We start from the raw sequence: 15,966 nt of genomic DNA on the forward strand, positions 1-15,966 counted from the left end.
GATGTCTCTAATAGCTACTATGACTCAAGATAGAGCTACTTACCTTACCTTTTTCCCAGTTGATGCAAACAACTTAACTTGTGCTAACGTATGTCTGTAGCAAATTACAGCAATTTCTCTCACCCTTAGTCCATCAGGAGCAAAGCCAAGACTTTATCCATAGTCGTCTCCCTCCCTAAAAATATTCTTTTACTTTCTTTACAGCAAAACATTCTAGGTGAATTCTCAGTGACTATTCTGATCAGCTCTCATGGTCCTGCAGAAGCATCCAATGCAAGTTATGCACTTATTCTCACCAAGAAAAACACAGACTACAGTTTTTTGACTCTTAAATTTCTGCTCTAGAGGTGTGCAATAATTCTGGAATTTCTTGAAGAGATGTTAATTTAACCATTGCAAGTTTGATAAAATTGGATTTTGTTGAAGCAGAAACTATCTCTATTTTCTGAATATTGCAAGACAAGATAGCATCCAAAATACAGGAACTTTAAACTTGGCATGATATTTAATTTGAAAGGATAATCATAGAATCATAGAATCATAGAATCATAGAATCATTAAGGTTGGAAAAGACCTTCAGGATGATCTGGTCCAACCATCACCCTGCCACCAATGTCACCCACTAAACCATGTCCCTAAGCGCCAGGTCCACGCTCTCCTTGAACATCCCCAGGGACGGTGACACCACCACCACCCCGGGCAACCGGCTTCAATGCCTGACCACTCTCTCCAAAAGAAACATCTCCCAGTTTCCAACCTAAACCTCCCCTGGCACAACTCGAGGCTATTTCCTCTAGTCAGTCCCTCTCACTTCAGTGCCAGGTGTAACTAAGGAGAAAATTATTCTGGGAGTTACTGAAAAACTCCCAGAATTGAGTTTATTGAGGCCCACTGATGGGCTTCAGTGTGCCTGCCAAGGGCCAAGCTGGAGAATCTGCCTGTCCCAGACATCCCCTTGGTGCTAGTGCCTCAGGACTGAGCACACTGGACACACAGAAAACGCTGCTCAACAGGCAGTGGGAATTGCTCTGGAACAGTTTCTCTGTAGCCAAACTGTATTTGGGGTCGCGGGCAGCTGAGGAAGATGTGGTGTGGAGGCTTGCAACAGAGACAGCTGTTAGCAGCCAGGCAGTGAGCACCCAAACTCTTGAAGAGTCCATTCCCTCCAGAAGCTTCAGCCTATACAGATGCCAATATATTGCTCGTGTTATCAAATGCTCTGTCCATGACTGCCTGTGCAGCACTTTGTGGGGGAACATGGACATAGGGTACTGAGTGCACCGCTGCCACACAATTGGTAAGCATTTTCCAAAAAAAAGAACCACAGACCAGCTGAAGTTGGAAGGGACCTCTGGAGGTCACCTGGTCCATTCCCCCTGCTCAAGCAAGGCCACCTAGAGCAGGCTGCCCAAGACCGTGCTCTAGACGTGATAATTACAGGCCTGTCAGTCTCACCTCAGTGCCAGGTAGAACTATGGAGAAAATTATTCTAGGAGTTACTGAAAAACACTTGAAGGACAATGTGGTCATCGGTCATAGATAACACAGGTTCATAAGGGAAAAGTCCTGCTTAATGAACTTCATTTCCTTTTATGACAAGGTTTCCCATCTAGTTGACCTAGGGAAGCCAGTTGATGTAATACTTTTGGATTTCAGCAAAGCTTTTGATACCGCTTCACACAATATCCTTCTGGACAAAACGTTCAGCCTACAGCTAGATAAATGCATAGTATGATGGGTGAACAATTGGCTGAAGGCTCAGACTCAAAGGGTTATGGTAAATGGGGTTTCTTCAGGCTGCTGGCCAGCCACTAGTGGGGTTGCCCAGGGCTACATTTTAGGTCCAGTTCTCTTCAACGTTTTCATAAATGACTTGGGCGTAGGACTTGAAGGTGTTTTGAATAAGCAACGCTAAACCATGACACTGAACTGGGAGGTGCTGCTGACCCCCTCAAGGCCTTGCAGAGAGATCCTGACAGACTAGAGTGCCAGGCAGTCATCAACTGTATCAAGTTTAACAAGAGCAAGTGCTGGATTCTTCCCCTGGGAAGGAGCAAACCTGAATAATCATGCAGGCTGGGGGATGAGAGGCTGAAAAGCAGCCCCACAGAAAAGGAGCTGGGGGTTCTGGTCGATGGCAAGTTGAATAGGAGTCAGCAGTTTTGGGCAAGTTGAATAGGAGTCGGCAGTTTTGGGCACCGCAGTAGAAGGAGGGTACAAAACAACTTAAGAGTGTCCAGAGGAGGCCAACAAAGATGGCGAAGGGTCTAGAGGGGAAAACTTATGAGGAGAAACTTGGGTTATTCAGCTTAGAGAAGAGAAGGCTGAGGAGCGACTTTGTTGCCGTCTACAGCTTCCTCAAGATGGGATCGGAAGGGGAGGTGCTGATTTCTTCTCTGGTGACCAGCAATAGAACCCAAGGGAACAGCATGGAGCTGCAACAGGGGAGGTTCAGGCCATGTGTTAGGAAACGGATCTTCTCTGAGAGGGTGGCCAGGCACCAGAAAAGGCCTCACAGGGAACCAGTCACAGCACCAAGCCTGCTGGAATTCAAGAGGCATTTGGACAATGCTCTCAGAAGTATGGTTTGATATTTGGACAGTCCCGTGTGGACCTAGGAGTTGCACTCAGTGATCCTCACAGGTCCCTTCCAACTCGGGATAGTCTATGATTCTATGTCCAGATGGCTTTTTACTCTCTCTCTATGTAGCTCTGCAACATTCACCAGAAGATGTTCTTTTCACCTTGATAATTTACAACAAATCAATTCAAGAAATCGTATTTATATCTGAAGGAGTAAGAGCAAGTATTTTTTGCATCACATATTAAGAGAGGATGAAATTTGTCACTGGTTTAGGGACCTTCACAGAATCACAGAATTGTAGGGGTTGGAAGAGACCTCGAGAGATCATTGTGTCCAACCCCCCTGCCAAAGCAGGTTCCCTACAGCAGACTGCCCAGGTAGGTGTCCAGATGGGCCTTGAATATCTCCAGAGAAGGAGACTCAACAACCTCCCAGGGCAGCCTGTTCCAGTGCTCCGTCACCCTCACCGCGAAGAAGTTCTTTCTCATGTTGGTGCGGAACTTCCTGTGATCCATTTTGTGGCCATTGCCTGTTGTCCTATCCCCACAAACCACTGAAAAGAGGTTGGCCAAATCCCTCCATCTCCCACATTTAAGATATTTGTAAACATTAATAAGATCCCCTCTCAGTCTTCTCTTCTCAAGGCTGAACAGACCCTTATGTGTGACATGATAAGTTTTCTCATGTCCACGAACTGCAAGGACCTTCACACAAGCTTAGAGATGCGAGGCAAGGGGGATTGCTGTGATGCGGCTGTGGTGCCTGTGCCAGCACAAAGGATGAGTCACAGCGGGGGGGCCGTCATCAGGGCCAGCAGCAGGCAGGGCCACCACACTGTGGCCTGGGCCGTCGGTGAGTGCAGCTCGCACCTCCTGCAGGCCATGGCCCGGCTGATCTTCCTCACCCTGTCGGTGCTGGGCATTGCCCAGAAGCTGTGGTTGGTGGACAATCACATGGATGTGGATGTGCACAAGTGAATACAAAAGCATGCAGAGCAGATGAGTCGGGGTGTACTGGGTCGGGCTGGGATGTTAACTTTCCCTGCAGCAGACCATACAGTGCTGTGCTCTGCACTCGTAGCTAAAACAGCAATGGTATCACACCAGTGTTGTGTCTGCTGCTGAGCAGTGCTGGCACAGCATCAGGACTCTCTCTAACCCTCCTAGGGGTTGGGCAAAAAATGTGAGAAAAGAAACATCACCAGGGCAGCTGACCTAAACCAACCAAAGGGATATTCCATACCATATGATGTCACACTCAGCAATAAAAGGTGGAAAAAGGAGGAAGAGGGGAGGGGTGGGCTCTCCTTGTGAAAACGTCTGTCCTCCTCCCGAACACCGGCTACGTGCGTTGAGGCCCTGCTTCAAGGACGTGGTCAAGCATCGCTCATTTGTGGGAAGTAGAGAGTAATTTCTTTCCTCTGCACTTCCACATAGCCTTTGCTTGTTTCGCTTAGTTTTCCCTTTCCCCCTCCCTTTTCCCCTTTCCTTTTTCCCCTTTAGTTAAATCGTTAATTGTTTAGTTAAATTGTTTAGTTAAATTGTTTAATTAATAATAATCTTTCCTTAGTTATTTTTTTTCCTTTAATTAAATCATCCTTATCTCAACCCGTGAGTTGTTCTTTCCTTTACTTCTTCCCCTCCTCATCTAAGGAGGGGGAGTGAGAGAGCAGTTGTGGTGTTCAGCTGCCTAGCATGGTAAAACCACCACACGGGGCATGGCTCAACTGCTGCAAGAGATGGAGGAGAGGAGCCAGGAGCAGAGTGGGGTGGCCCTGGGAGCTCTGCTCTTCACTGCCTTGCAGCAGTGGCAGCTCTGGGCCTCGGTTGAGCTCCTTATCCTGCTCTTTGGGCTCTGCTGGTGGCTCAGGAAAAGGAGCCATGAGCCAGGCAGCAGCAGCAAGCAGGGCAGCTCTACAAGGAAGGAGGACGACAATGATGATGCAGATGAAGACAGTGACTCTGATAACACCTGGAATCTGGGCAGGGTTTGGGCCGACTGCACCCAGTGGCCAGTGCCATACATGGCAGATAAGTGCAAGGTGGTGGAGGAGGAGCTGGTGGAGGAACTTCTTGGTGCCTGCTAAGGACTCTTCAGGAACTGTCTCTTCAAGCCATGGCTGCAGCCGGCCATTGGGAGAAGCCAGCGAGGAACTCCTACCTGTGCATGGAGCTGGAATGCACCTGCGCGAGGGAGTGGCTGGTGGAGGACATACTGTGCTTCCTCCACCACCCCGAGGACGAGCTGAGGAGAAGACAGGAGCCCAGCCTGCTACGCACCCTCTGTACCGGCTCCTACCTGAATGTGGAGGAAACACCCGCTGATTCCAGGCCTTGGTGAAAGCAGCCTGGGAGCTTCTGCCACAGTCTGATGCTTATCACAAGGTGAAGGTTTTTTTCTCTTTGGCTCCTCATGTTCTCTGACTGATTGAAAGATCTCAGTGGCACAGGCTGTACTTTCATTGTGCCTATACCACAAACAGCACACAATTACTTGCCTGCAGCTGTAGCAGCACAAACAGTAGTGAGTAATTTGAGGAAAAGGTTGCTTAAGATGCAAGACCTAAAAATCTCAGTTAAGCAGAGATCAGAATTCCCTGTTAGCAACAAGCAGTATCCTGTAATGGTATTGCAAGGAAATTTATGCTAGAGTGAGGATTACTTTTTAAATCATTTTTGATTCACCTATCCCTACCATTTCAGTGCTCCACTTTTTTTAAGACAATGAAAAAGATAAGAGGTTATACAGCAAAGCCATACATTTCCTAAAAAGATAAATTTGAAATATTCAAAATATACCTAGGTGAACGAGCAACTTGCAGGTTTTATTTTGTTAGAATGACTGGAAGTACAATATTTGTAAAATTTACTACACCAACTTATAATGAATCAAAGTAATCACTTTATTTTTCCTCTTTATAATCTCTTCTCCCCCTTGTGATGTATTGTAGAGACAGAATGGGTGATTTTTTTTCTTTTTTTGTTTTAATGAACTGACTGGTCTTACAGCTAATTTCTTGACAGGTATTTTTTTTCTCCTTCTATTAACTGAGTTAATTATAATAAAAACTAAAGTCAAGCCATGTTTCAAAAGATAAAACTTTTCCCTGGTGGGACTGAGAGCTATTCCCAGCATCCTTCAATAGAACAGTTAATTTTCTATTGCCTTTAGTTTTGAAAAGCTTGCATATCTGCAAATAAAAAATGTAAACTGCCTGCCGATATAATGCTCTATCCTTTTTTTTATTATTATTATTCCTTGATTAGTTTCACTTTAGCCATAAAAGAGGAAAGTAAACAAATGAAGTCATGAATCTAAAGATCAGTGTGTTATAAAGGAAGCACAGTAATTCAATTCAGTAGACATTACCTGTTCAGCAAATGTTTCATGGATAAACTCATTACCAAAGCTGCGCAGAGACACTCCCAAAGAGCCATTTTCCATTAGAATATGCAGTGCCATCAAAACCTATGTACAATCATGTCAGTTTTCCTGGAATTTCATTTTAGAATTAAAATAGGAAAAAAATTGTCAAGAAGGCCAAATTCCTTTTGACAGTGTATGCAGAGCAAAGTTTTTCATTTTGAAAATTTACTCTTAAAATAATTATAATAATCTTTCCATATTTTTCTTTATTTCTCACACAGAATCTAGCCAAACTTCCAGAATCCATTACCCAGGGGAACTTCCATATAACTCTTTCACTCACTACAAAATATGAGCCAAAATCCTCCATGCAACACTTAATGGTTTGTTGTTGGGGGTGGTGGGGGGGGGGAAGTGCAGAGATGGTTGTTTCTTTGCTGTTGTTTTTTTTTTTTTTTAAAGGAAAAATGTTTTCCTCTGTCACATGCATTTCAAGATATTTTGGGTCCAGTGAATAGCTTTAGGAATAGATTTTTGAGGTGCTAATACAGGCCCAAAGGTACCCGATTTCATCACTGTTCTACCATAATTTCCTATCTTGCTTCATGTAAAATTAAGATAAATGCTAAAAAAGAATACAGGCAGAAAACAAAACTGCTCATTCTTAATTTTTTTTTTACATGATTTAAGTTGTTCCTATCAATGCTAATCTCCTAGGAGATTAGATACAGCCAACACTGTATACCAGCCTTAGGAGTGCGATTCAGATTTGATATTTAAGATGATCCCGTACTAAGAATCAGACCATACAGTACAAAGACAAATGTTTTAGCTTAACAAAAGAACTACTTGTGCCCTAATAATAATTTTCATAAGAGTGTACTAAAGAAGCTTAAACAGCCTTCCACTGTCTTGTCATTGCTACTACCACTCCATTTTGAGGATAAACTAGCCTTTTGTGGATTCTCTCAACAGAGACCATATTGTGTTTAATTCTCAGCCATCGTTACTTCTGTCTTCCATTCATATTTTTCACAAGATTTTTCCCACATTTTCTGTTTGTTTCTTTGGGGAGAATCCACACTGAAAACTTTAAAAAGATTCTTTTCTTTTAAAGGCAGCCATGGCACACCAAGAAAGTATAATCTGATATCACATGAAAAACAGAATATGGAAATAAACATAAAAGAAGCTCTTTCTTGGAGAGAGCTGTTAGTAACCCCTGCAGACTGAATGATGTAAAGATATTTAATGTTGAGATAAGGAAAGGAGAAATATTTCAAGGAAAGAGGGAATTTTCTTGAGAATACTTCAAAGACTACTCGGTCAGATGAAGCAATCTAAGTCCTGGAGTGAGGAATCACTTTGCAAAGGCAAATGCAAGAAAAAGGCATGACCAAGAAAAGATTATTTTTATAACACAGTAATGCAGGAACTACTTTTTCCCTTAAAAACATAGGAAAGAACTCTGACATAAAGAAAATGTTTTGTTTTGTTTTGTTTTTTCCTTACATACACCACAAGGCTGATTATGTTTTAAATGTAAATATTTGTTTTTAAGCTATGCTTTTATATTTCAAAAAATTGAAATACTAGTCTTCATCCATACTGATGCTTAACACAAATGTCTGTGTTCCCTATAGAAGTATGGTGTTGACTGCATTCTCTGGGAGATGAGACAGTTGAACACATACCACACAAACTTTGCCAAAGTCTGTAAAAATAATCATTTTAAATTATAGAGACTTTAGGAAATATGTATGCATATTTTTACTTCCAGACAAAACAGTAATATTCTTATTTGTCATTCCATACATCAGCTTCCTGACAAATCCTGAGTAAATTTTGAGTCAGTGTACTTGCAAGTTCATACGTTCCTTTTCTCGAATCTTTATCCCCATAACTCTTCTGGAGTAGTAATATGTTTACACACATTTCTCACTCTAGCCAGCTTCACATTATATTGAATCTGACATTCCTTCTATATGAGAAAATCTGTCTCTAGATGTAAAGCACTGAAACAAAACTTGGATATAACTTCTGCTTTTTTTTTCTTTAAACAAACAAACAAATAGATTTTATTTTAGCATAAATCTTTGATACCATGCAGGGTTTTTTTTCCCCTTGAATAACTTACATGGCAATTAACTGCATCCTATATTTTGTAGAACATCCTCTGTAAGGTGGCTAGAAGTCTCTATGCATTGAGTTTGAAGCAAGCTACTATAAATCCAGAGATTTTTTTCCATGCTCTTCCAGAACTAGTTTTGTTGTTGTTGTTGTTGTTGTTGTTGTTGTTGTTTTTCTGGACATAGAAAGATCATTACAGATGATTACAAGAGGAATATACACCAGGTGAGAAGACATTCAAAGCACACCAGTCTTGCAGTCCCAGCAGAGAGCTAAGAAGCTATTTTGGCAGGACTTTGAAGCACACAGCAGCAACAGCTACTGCTTATGCTGCAGGTTTCTTTTTCTAAACCAAGTGAAACTGAGAAGTGGAATGAAACAGTGAATGGGAGCAATGAAGCTAAGGGTAACAAAAGGGAAAGAATTCCTCATAGCAGACCTTTCTTGGTCTATCTTATGTCATGGGTGTTTCTAGGCCCTGAAAACAAGGACAGAGGAATGGGAAAGGACTTCAGAACAATTTATGAAATCCTAAATCTAAACTAAAGTTTTGCTCCTATATCCTTTTAAACCTGCTTTTACACCTTTTGTCTTCATTCTTCTGCAGAGATTCAATCTATATTTTCCCACTCATATTCCCTTAGATGGCATTGTCAAACTAGATTTTTATAACTCTTTTCCTTAGCACATGCATCCTCTTACCACTTTACAGTCCCCAGTGCTAGCATCTTCCTGTGGAAGTACTGTTACATCTTTCAGACACGACATGCAATATGCATCAGGAATCTCGCCAGCTCTAGGTGACTCATCACATATGGAGGCACAAAATGAAACAGTTTTTTAATCAACATTTGTAAGCTGTACACAGTATATTCCTCAAGACACATGACACATGCTCTAAACACTAATTACAATCTGCCCTTTAAACCTGAGATGCAAAGAAGCTGTGTATTACAATGTTGATTTTATTTGAAGAAGAGAGATTTTCAAAGGCATAAGGGCTGTATTATGCTTAAGTCCAACAAAGATGCAGGTGTTATGTATTGCCTGGTTGAAAATCTCCTCTGTAAGTGAGGAGTTTTACTGTGTTTCATAGCGCACCACAAATTTTTCATGATGTCATTGCAAAACCATAATTCTGCTCAACTTCATTCAAAAGGCCTATGAACCTTAGCAAACCTTTTGATAAATATCTGAGTGTTAAGGCAATTTTTATGTTTCACCATCAACATTACCAGCAGTTTTAATACATTTCAGTATGTTGAGTCTGTATGTGTCAGTATATGTGATTCAGGTAACTGCACAAATCATTGCTGCCATTCATTCAGGTCAGTGAGCCACTGTTATTAATACAATAATTTTTCACTCTTTATTGAAATAATACTATCATACTCTCTTCACAAAAATCAAAGTTTTTTCTCCCATTTTTCACCCTCATGCATTCATCAGCTCCATTCATATAAATTAAGAATTTTTCTTTTCTTTCCTGCTCTTGTCAACCCCTTCTTCCCTGAAAAACATTTGAGAATTTTCTTCCAGCAAAATGTGTTACAGACTGGCTCACCTCCATCTCTGGTCTTGACACATCTATTAAAAACTATTCAGATATTGTTTTTACATCTAGTTTTGGATGCACAGTGCAAGACACAACCCTCATCTCTCTTGTCAGATTGAAGCCTTTCTTCCAACCTCTACTGCTCTTCTTAGCAGTATAAAGTTATACATGTTGTGAGTGTAACTCATTCTTTTAATTCTCTAATTTTTACTAAGTGATATATTAAAAATTATGTATATGTTACTTACATATTTATATAATTACTATATGTTAAAAATAATTAATTAAAAGAGAGAAAAGAGGGAAACCCTGTTAACAGAGCCTAGCACTGTTCCTTGTCGTTATTTATGGTAAGTTACATGCCAGCTGTGTGAACAGAACTGATCCTGAGAGAAAGGCAGGGCTAGCCTGCTGTAGTGGTTTTACGTGGCAAGGTTTCAGTAGCAGGGGGCTGCAGGGGTGGCCTCTGTGAGAAGAGTCCAGGAGCTGCCCCATGTTAGATAAGGGCCAGTTCCAGCCAGCTCCAAAGGGACATGCCGCTGGCCTGAGCCAAACCAATAAGCGATGTTGTTTGTTCCTCTGTAAGAGCAGATTAAAGAAAGGAATTAAAAAAAAATGCTGCACAACAGCAGCTGGGAGAGAGGAGTGAGAACCAGCCCTGCAGCCCCCAAGGTCAGTGCAGAAGGGCAGGAGTTGCTCCAGGCACACAGCAGCAGTTCCCCTGCGGCCTGTGGAGAGGCCCCTGGTGGAGCAGGCTGTCCCCCTGCAGCCCATGGGTCCCACATGGAGCAGATCTCCACGCTGCAGCCCGTGGAGGAGCCCCCGGTGGAGCAGGTGGATGTGGCCTGGAGGAGGCTGCGGCCCATGGAGAGCCCCCGCAGGAGCAGGCCCCGGGCCGGAGCTGCAGCCCGTGGAGAGGAGCCCACGCAGGAGCAGGGGGTCTGGGGGGAGCTGCCACCCGTGGGGGACCCGTGCTGGAGCAGTTTGCTCCTGGGGGATGGACCCCGTGGTACGGAGCCATGTGGGAGCAGTTCTTGAAGAGCTGCTGCCTGTGGGAAGCCCCCGCAGGATCATTCCAGGAAGGACGGCATCCCGTGGGAGGGACCCCATCTGGTGGGAGGGACCCCATATGTAGCAGGGGCAGAGAGTGACTGTGAAGGAGTGGCAGAGAAAAACTGCCCCCATTCCCTGTTCCCCTGTGCCGCTCGGGGGGAGGAGGTAGAAGATGGTGAATGAGGGGAAGATGGTTTTGGTTTCTTTCCTTTGTCTCTCACTTCTCTAGCCTGTTAGGCAATAAATTTTACTAATCTCCCTACTCTGAATCTGTTTTGCCTGTCACTATAATTGCTGAGAGATTTCCCTGTCCTTATCTCAACGCTTGAGCCCTTTTCATCATATTTTCTCCCCCTTTTCCTTTGAGGAGGAGGAGTGAGAGAGCATTCGTGTTGGAGCTCAGCTGCCCATCTGAGTAAAACCACCACACCTGCAGAACTCCCAGTTCCAGCATTTCTACAATTCAAGCCACAGTATGTTTCTAATATATATTGTGCCCACGGCATTAAGCTGTCAGAGCAAAGAGGAGCAAAATGCTGCTCCTCTGCACAGAAGAAACAGTCACATGTAAACAACAGTCAGGTTACCCACAAAGCAGAGTTCATAGGCACTTCTGTTGTCAAAAACAATGCTGAAATCCAATGAAAATCAACACTTATGGTCAAGAAGTTTGTGTTCCATAAGGAGTACTCACTACCTCATCAATGCATCTATAGAACTCCTTAGAATGATTGTCTTCTGGCTGGTAGTGGCCAAATAAGGACCATAATTTTAAGTCTAAGAAGATTAATTTCTCTACTGACAGCATTTTACTTTTAGGAGTACCTTTGCTAGCACCTTAGATTTACCATGGTTACCAGGTTACCTGTATCTTCTAAACCTTGTTCTGAGTCTCTCAAGCATACCTCAACAGAGGGTAAAGAATCTCACCCAGGAGAAAATAGTAACACACCTGTATAAAAGACAACCAAAGAACAAGATCAAACACTGCACCCTTAATCAAGGACATTGCTTCCTCACAGTTAGCTTCCTCACCTACTTTGTTCTGGGCTGTTCCAGTAAGCTCTTTCCAAGACAAGAGAAGGCTTGGGATATCCTTCATGTCAGGGTCAGCTCCCGTGGGTGAGACTGTACCAAGGCTGATTTCCTCCATCAATGTTCCCCTGGAAATAACACACTCCCTGTAGTTCTAGCAGAGAGTATATGAGTTCCTGTATGGACAGTCATCCACAAAAAACATGGAGTTTCCCAGTTTTGAATTACTGATTTTATGGTCACCAAGAAACTAAACCTTGTTAAATAAATAGAATTAAATAAAACATGGTTTATAAGTTAAACATAATTACATAAAAAGCATAAACAAAAAAACAGAAAAGCCCGGCAGGTTCTGTACCTTCATGTACAGTATGCAGCACAGTCAATCCCAAGGTATATGACCCATATCTATTTCATACTATAAAGCAAAACTCTGATGGATTACAGAACAACCCTCAGATCATAGGAAGGAAGGAAGGAAGGAAGGAAGGAAAGGAAGGAAGGAAGGAAGGAAGGAAGGAAGGAAGGAAGGAAGGAAGGAAGGAAGGAAGGAAGGAAGGAAGGAAGGAAGGAAGGAAGGAAGGAAGGAAGGAAGGAAGGAAAGGAAGGAAGGAAGGAAGGAAGGAAGGAAGGAAGGAAGGAAGGAAGGAAGGAAGGAAGGAAGGAAGGAAGGAAGGAAGGAAGGAAGGAAGGAAGGAAGGAAAGGAAGGAAAGGAAGGAAGGAAGGAAGGAAGGAAGGAAGGAAGGAAGGAAGGAAGGAAGGAAGGAAGGAAGGAAGGAAGGAAGGAAGGAAGGAAGGAAGGAAGGAAGGAAGGAAGGAAGGAAGGAAGGAAGGAAGGAGGCAGCCATGGAATTTCACTGCCTGCAACCACTGCCAATCACATCAGATAATCTGATTCTTACATTCATCATTTTCTGTTTTTAAAACATAAAACTTTGGACAGAGACAGGAGAGAAGAGGGGGATTTGATGCCATCAGTCTGCTTGGCAGATTGTCCTGTAACTCATCGCTCTGATAAAAAAACGCCTTCTAGTTTAGAGCTCACAGTTATTCATGGCCAACTTACATACACTTGTACTTATGCCAGAATTGTTCCGTAGGTTAAGTAGCTCTTCTTTTTGCTTGCTGCTTATTCCTCTGCTGAATTTATCTGAGCTAAACAAACTAAACTTTTAAAGTTCCTCTTGTAGGAGACAGACTGTTTATCTCCTTGGTCATCCCAGTAGCTCTTCTCCAAGCCTGTTCTATTTTCCTATTTGCCAACCAAAAAAAAAAAAAAAAAGTAGGAAAAAATAAGTTGTTTAACTCAAAATGTGTTCTAAAGCCTTCCATCTGCTGTGTTGCTGTGTTCATATTAATGGCATAGAAGAGGACCGATTTCCAACTCCTACAGTGAGTAAGCTTCCTTTTTTGCTTCATAAAGTAAGAATTCAGACATGACAGATGCATTAAAATGTGTTTCTAGGCTTGCCATTTTCTATATGTTGAAAAATATATATATGTTTATTTTTAGAGATGGGCAGACCTACTGGGTACCATTCATTTCATTTAATTTTGGAGGTGCGATTTAGCAGCCTCAACTTAGGTGTCATTATGGACTAATGTATGCAATGTCATCAGTCTACCATAATTCCTGTGTTGTACAAGTCATTTCTTGTGTAAATATTACTCCACTAGAAGTTTTTATTTTGGAAGCTGAATCTCATCCTAGATGCCTCTACTGTAGACATCATTGTCTGAACAAGTCATCCTAGCTCATATGTAAAATCTATCTCTGGTGCGATAATTCCATGACCTAATACTCAGATGAGTCAAAAGTGCAGTTTTGAGTTCTGATGAACTTTACTCAGGATACTTTTTAAAAATATTTTAAAGTTTATTTGGAAATAAAACAATTTAATATCAACTGTTTTGAATTTATTCATGTCAATGAATTTTATCATAATACAAACAACAACATGAACTACAGGACATATTTCCAGTCATACTGGTTATGACATTGCAATCTTTATTGCTGCTAACGTGTGCTTATATGAACAATATAATAATTAAAATATTCTAATTTTAGAAATGTTATTATGCTTATTGCTCTCTACAACTATCTGAAAAGAAGTTGGGGGGAGCTGGGGGTCAGCCTCTTCTCACAGATAACTAGCGATAGGACTGGAGGGAATGGCCTCAAGTTGCACCAGGGGAGATTCATGTTGGAAATTAGGAGACATTTCTTCTCAGAAATAGTAGTTAGGTATTGGAATGGGTTTCCAGGGAGGTGGTGGAATCACCATCCCTGAGGGTGTTTAAGGAAAGGTTGGGTGTGGTATTTAGGGACATGGTTTAGTGGATAATATTAGTGGTAGGGGGATGGTTGGACCAGATGATCTTTGAGGTCTTTTCCAACCTCAATGATTTTATGATTCTATGATTCTATAAACAGATATTACATAGTTGTACTAGAAACATGGTATTTTTCTGGATTAATCTATGTCATAATTAAACAATTTCATAATTTTATCAAGAAGGCTAGATGGCAGATCATAAGTCTAAAGAACAACTGCTAGCAGCTGTTGAAAATTTTTCTTGGCTAACATGACAATTTTGGGAAGACCTCCTGCACTAGTGAGTGCATTGATGCAAATTTATCCTTCTCCATGTTAAGCACCAAAATGAAAGCCCTAAGTTGGGATCTAGAGGAAATTTAGTTTAAAATTCTTTCACAAACCTAGGGTGATAGGTAGGAAAGACTGCAGGGAAATAACAGCATTCTTTAAAGATATATTCTCTATGAAGAGAACAGAAAAGTAGTAGATACCTTTGAAGGCCTGAAGAGAAAAATCACCTGATTAAGGCAGATCTTTCTTCCTACAAATCCACAGAGACTCCAGCATATCAAATTGTGAGAGTTGTCTACATATTTATTATAAATATAAGAAACCAACAGAAAATATTAACTCATTATATTGTCTTTTTTCCAATCTACCTGTATCTCTTTTCTCTCAGCTTAATGAACTAGTAGGTCAGAGCAAGCATTCCTCCTTCCAGCTTACTTTCTCTGACTCTTGCTTTACTGACAGCACTGGGACTCTATTTCAGGGGTTGTGCATTTATGTATTTATGAAAGCTACTTCCTAGGTGATTACACACCTTCCTACCATGCAAATGATGTCTATTTGGTGTCCTCCTGGCTAAGAACAGTCTACATTCCAGGTATTTTATTTCCATTATGAATAATCTAACCACTCAGCTGTTATGCTGAGTTAGTGGTAGCTACATCTAGCACTTCAGATTTCCCTAGGAAGTTACTCACTAGAAGCCTGAATATGACTTACAGAAGAGCTTCGGTAGGAAATAAGTATTGAACTCCCAAGCATGAGCATGTATAAGTCCCTAGAGTGAAGTGTCCAGGGAAGTTCAGGCTAACAAAGCCAACTAATAACTTCAGATGGCCTCAGGCTTAGACAGTCCTGAAAATTTGGGATGATTAAACTGATGCCTGGGACTTAAATGAGTTTCGTGAAACTAAGTCCTAATATGCAAGGACTTCAGCTGATATTCCTTCTTGTTCTATGTTCTCTTAGAGTACCTCCAGAACCAAGTTAAGATGTGACTCTGGAGATGTCTACCTGTTCTCATTGATTACTGAGACAATTAAGCTGTTAATTTAATTGTTATGTTAAACTAGTTAGATGCTTTAAGTTAGATGAGATGAACACGATCCTGATTGCTTCCATTATTTTCATCCTCCAAGTCCCTTATAAGGAAACTCGAAATTAGAAATTATGCTTCATATATAACCTATGTATCAAATAACTTATTTACTATATTTTAAACTAGCAGCTACATTTCACAATTATACTTGAATACTTTGGTCATTATGTGATGTCACAGTAGGACAAGTAAAAGGCAATTTATCACACCTCACTTTTGATAGCTACAGAAATTACAATACTTATATTTTATCTAGATTCCCTCTAGAGCAATAGAGTGTAGTAAATGCTTTTACATTGTGATTCATCTGACATTCAAGTTTTCTAACTGCAGCTGAGAGGTATTGCACACTAGAAGTGCCAATCTCTTGTGCCAATCCCAAAGGGATTCTAAATGACTAGTTCTGATATGGATGTATGCAATAGTAATATTCAAAGGTAGGAGGAATTAATCTCTCTGTAGTTCCATCTTGTATACCGTGGTATAATATTGTGCATTTCTGTCCATGTATTGTGAAATAGTAAAAAAATCAAAAAA

The sequence above is a fragment of the Anser anser genome (assembly GCF_964211835.1).
Source record: "Anser anser genome assembly, chromosome: 1".
Taxonomy (NCBI): domain Eukaryota; kingdom Metazoa; phylum Chordata; class Aves; order Anseriformes; family Anatidae; genus Anser; species Anser anser.